The 4,520-nt window shown below is 39.6% G+C and overlaps 1 long non-coding RNA gene across 1 annotated transcript; it reads left to right on the top strand.

Moving 5' to 3' along the window:
• Positions 1–829: 829 nt before the first annotated feature.
• Positions 830–3,879, top strand: LOC120886451 (uncharacterized). Its single transcript, XR_013438583.1, has 4 exons — positions 830–1,227; positions 1,568–1,664; positions 3,323–3,450; positions 3,638–3,879. It is a non-coding gene; the product is annotated as an uncharacterized LOC120886451 (long non-coding RNA).
• Positions 3,880–4,520: the final 641 nt, after the last annotated feature.

Consider the following 4,520-nt stretch of genomic DNA (forward strand, 5'->3'; position numbering starts at 1 on the left):
TTTAAAGTATACAATTCTATGGAGTTTAGTATATTTATAGATTGGTGAGCACACGGTTTTAGGACATCCTCACCACCCCCAAAAGAAACACTGTACCCATTTGCAATATGACTTAATAAATTTATTCTAAAAAAATAATTACAAATTCCTCTTTTTTTAATGGATGCCTGGGAGAGTTCATGTATATCCTTTTTTTTCTTTCTTTTTTTTTTTTTTTTGGTGTGATCTTATTCCAGATGTGTGTGTATATGTGTGTGTGTGTGTGTATGTGTATAATTCCACATACATATGAAATATTAGACCTTATTTCAAGGATAACTTCTGATTTCATTTCCCCCAGAATAAGGAGTTGAAGGATTTTATGCATGAAGCATATTCTGTCAAACATCTTGATGAAATCTTAATAGAAGGTTAAACCACATGCCAAAAAAAAAAAAAAAAAAAAACAGGAAAGAAAAAAAAAGAAAAAGAGTTTTGAGCAATCATCAAAGGACAGGCTTTTCTTTACTGACCATGATTTCAACCTATTTTGAATAAATAACTTTTTTGTCTTAAATGACAATTCTGGTCACTTCACTATTAGGTCAGTGAAATCACTGTTTATGGTGCCAATAGCAAAATAATGAAAAAAAAGGAGACATTTTGGACATAAAGGGAGTGGAAATCAGCCTGTGACCCAGGGCCTGTGCCACTAATTCCCACTTCTTTCACAAAGCAGAGGACACCAGTCTCCTCCTCAGGAGGTCAGCAGCAGGAGGTATAGGGTTACCTAGGGGTCTAGATTCCAAGGACTTTTCAAAAGTAATTGCCCTGCTGGTTCTGTTTAGCTAGAAGGTCACTCTTAGTCATAGGCAATGAGGAGGAAATAATGGCTGGAAGGCCTTGGGTTGATCCATGCAGAAAAAGATAAAAATATTTTTTTCTTTGAATCAGGGTGAGTGACCATCATGTCTGCTCTTTCTTCCAGATACCTTTGGCATCCATGGCCAGCTAATGAGAAGAGGATCCTTATGTCAGCCGATTTTCCTGAATCATGGGACTTACTTCAAAACTGAGCACCAACACTTCTGCCCTGCGTGATTCTGTTCCTCTGAAATGGAGAAGAGGGCTTCTTTGTATTCAGTGGCTGAATTGGGCTCCAAATATTAAAAGTCCTGCTGACCTTGCAGCAGTAAATCATTCTAAGGAAAGGACTCCTGTAGAGCTGGAAGCTGTAGGAAGCTATAGGTATTTGCATTACACAAGCCAAACCAGAGCAGGGCAGCTCCTAGGTCCACTTGCATCTTATAGAACACTTGGATTTGGCCTACTTGTAATTCTGTTACTTAAGTAGGTTGTACGCATGAGTATAGATAAAACCCAAACCTTCCTGTTTCCTCAAACTGATTCTTCACTTGCTCTGCAATTCACATTGATTTGCTTTAAAGTTTGATTTTAAAAAAAAAGCATATCTTTTCCAGTCTCAAAATAGAGATGCAGATTTTTGAAAACCCGATTCTTCTGGAAAAACATGTCTTTTTGATATGAATTATCTCTGTCTTTTTGATGTGAATTATCTCTGTTCCAGGCATCTGGAAGTTGATACATCAATGCAGTTTTACCACTTCTCTAAATGGCCAAGCATCTCTCCAGACTCGTGTTCCTGATTATTGATCCAACCTAAGGTAAACAAACAGCTTGAATTTCTGAAAAGAGCTTGGAAAATTTTGAAGTGTCCTTCTTAGGGCTCATATGCAAACACACCCGGAATAGACACATACTCACATTCCTTTAACATTCTGATGAAAGTGAATCAGAGAAAATAAATTAGTACCTAACTTTTTTTTTTTTTTTTTTTTTTTTTTTAAATAACGGGGACTTTTCAATTTGATGAAATCTCAACTTTCCATTTTAGGATTTATTGTGATCAGGAAATGACCCTTTAACCCAACAAAGGCAAGTTGGTAATGATAATAGCACTGCTCAATTTGAAGAGCAAAGGATAGCAAATGTGAGAAGTAATAGACCACATTTCTTCTGTCTGTTAATACTCTTTATACTTTTAAAATACTGATTACAGGAGGCCATTCATTTGGACTAAGTCCCTGCTCTAGATTAAAAATCAAAATGGATTCACTCAGGCTAAGAGCCCCACCACCAAGGTGAAATTGAGCTATGTATCTGAACTTCTGAGAAATCGAGAGACAATGGCCCAACTTCCCAAACAGGCCAGTTTTAATTGGCATAATGATGTGATTCCCTCCCTCTGTCTTGAGCATTGCACACAAAAGTGACCTGAAACTGCCTGATATTAATGAATTTTCTATGGGTCTGTCTTCCTGTCCGGGCTCTACCAAGAAAGAAACTTTGAAATAAGCAAACTACTATTTTTTTTTTTTTTTTTTTTTTTACCTTCTTCAGCCCTTTTCTGTCTATAGAGCCAGCCTCCTCTGCTTGGCTCTTGGAATACTTGTTCTGTTTTATGAAATGAAGCACTGCCCCTTCTAGGGTTGAAAATAATGTCAATTAAGATTTTTTAAATCGTGGTAATTTTGTGGTTTGACATATTGTTTAATAAATATTTTGTTAAGCGTGTTCTGCTGCTGCCCTCTTTTTCAGCAAACTAGTATTTTGGACGCGCAGCTACTTTTGATGTGTTCTGATTTGTCTTTGAGGAGTAAGCAAGGTTACTTAGGATTAGCGATGTTTTTTTTTTTTAGACTTGGATTTGTTTTTCACCTTTCATTTGATTTCATAATAGACAGGAAGGGAATATGTTTCCTGTAGTGTACTGATATTCCCTGAGTCCTAGGGTAGAGACCTGAGTCTGGGGATCCAACAAACCAGGTCTGGCCGCTGGCACCCAAAGTCAAACAGAACAGGGAATGGTGAAAAGCATGAAAGGAACTTGAACCAGTGCAGCCAGGTCGGGAAGACAAGGGCACCTATGTCCTTAGCCTGTATTGGGGAGGCTGACAATGACTTTGAGGTTGGGGGGTTTGCACAGCTGGAGGCTTTTCACAGCTACCCAAGCAGGTGATCTTGATGGGGTATGATCTGTCCATCATTATCTCAGGATTGGTCAGGTGGAGGCTTTCCCCTGATGAGAAAGTTGTTGTTGCCCTGGGTGGAAGGGTTCATCAAATCTGGCTTTGTTCCTGGAATCTTAGGTGACTAGGGGCAAAGGATGCTGATGCATGATGGAGGCAGAGAAGCCAAGGCTTTAATCCTGATTTTAGCCACTCACTGGCCATTCACAGGTAAAAGTGAAGAGCCTGAGTCCTTGTTGCACTGATAAATTGGTAACCTGAGAGAATCAAGAGAATTCTTTCTTTCTTCCCAGGCACTTTTCCTATGGAACTTTGATATTTCAAACGGAGGCACTTGCAGACTGCTGCTAAATGGCTGAGCACGGAGGAGGAAGTAGATGTCTGAGAAATACCTGACTCAGTAGGACTTCCCCAAGAGAAGGTATCCAGAGGTATCTGTATTTATGTAAAATGTAAAGCTGACCCCTGGTCAGCCCTTCTGATCCTGAAGCCCATTAGCCAGATCCAATGGGCTGGCCAATCTGGCAGAGTCCAGCTTGATATTCAGTTATTGTTTTCTTAGCTTTTGCTTCCCTATTAGCATATTCAACTAACTCTACTCCACCCAGTGTTCTTATAGGAGGGAATAGCCTGACAGTCAGAAAATAGCTCCACATAGAGTCAACTGGTGTATTCCAAGTTTCTTCATCCCTTCGGATGGACCCATGAGATTGGATCAAACACACCAAGATGCTCAAGGCAACTTGCTTCCAGGTTTATAGCTCCAGCTGGGACTGTCAAGACACTGTGGATGGGGGTGTGAATGGGTAATAGGGTAGCTTTGTAAAACTCATTGGTGTTTCCTATTAAAACTACTTATACTCCACTCTTTGGATAATGGTGATCTTATCATTTGTTTGTGTCCTTCTCTGACCATTGAACTTGGCTCAGCCCCTGGGCTAGCCCCTCACCTCTCAGTCCAGATGTGACATGCTAACCATTCTCTGTGTGTACCCTCATGGGTGAACCTGTTCTTTCTGGCTTCATGGGCTGCATAGTGAGATTCACACTATGAATTTTGGATTTTAAAAGCGCTCCTCTTTGGTGGATGTGCTTAGCAGTAATCAAACCCTCTGGTTTACTTTAAACACAAGTCTGATTTAGACAAATTGTGTCTAATACAATAGAAGCAAGAGAGAAAAGGCCATGGAGCCATAATGGCTGAAGTTCAACAGGGAGATTTGGGCACTAGGGTGATTAGGCACTTGGGCATGTGGCCCTTTTCTGAAGGAGCTAGTGATCTCCATAATAAATTGCTTTTTAGCATTATGGTAATTATTTTTTAACACTATCTTTATGAGGTGTCTCTAATTCTTAGTATGGCTGCTTCAAATTGCTATTCAGAAGGGCTGTGTTGGTTGAATTTTATTCCTGATTCCTCAGATATGTTGGAGTTCTAGCTTCGAATATTCATAGTGAGACTTTATTTAGACTAGGGTCTTTACAGAGGTG

This window comes from Ictidomys tridecemlineatus, chromosome 5, assembly GCF_052094955.1.
Source record: "Ictidomys tridecemlineatus isolate mIctTri1 chromosome 5, mIctTri1.hap1, whole genome shotgun sequence".
In the NCBI taxonomy this organism is placed as follows: domain Eukaryota; kingdom Metazoa; phylum Chordata; class Mammalia; order Rodentia; family Sciuridae; genus Ictidomys; species Ictidomys tridecemlineatus.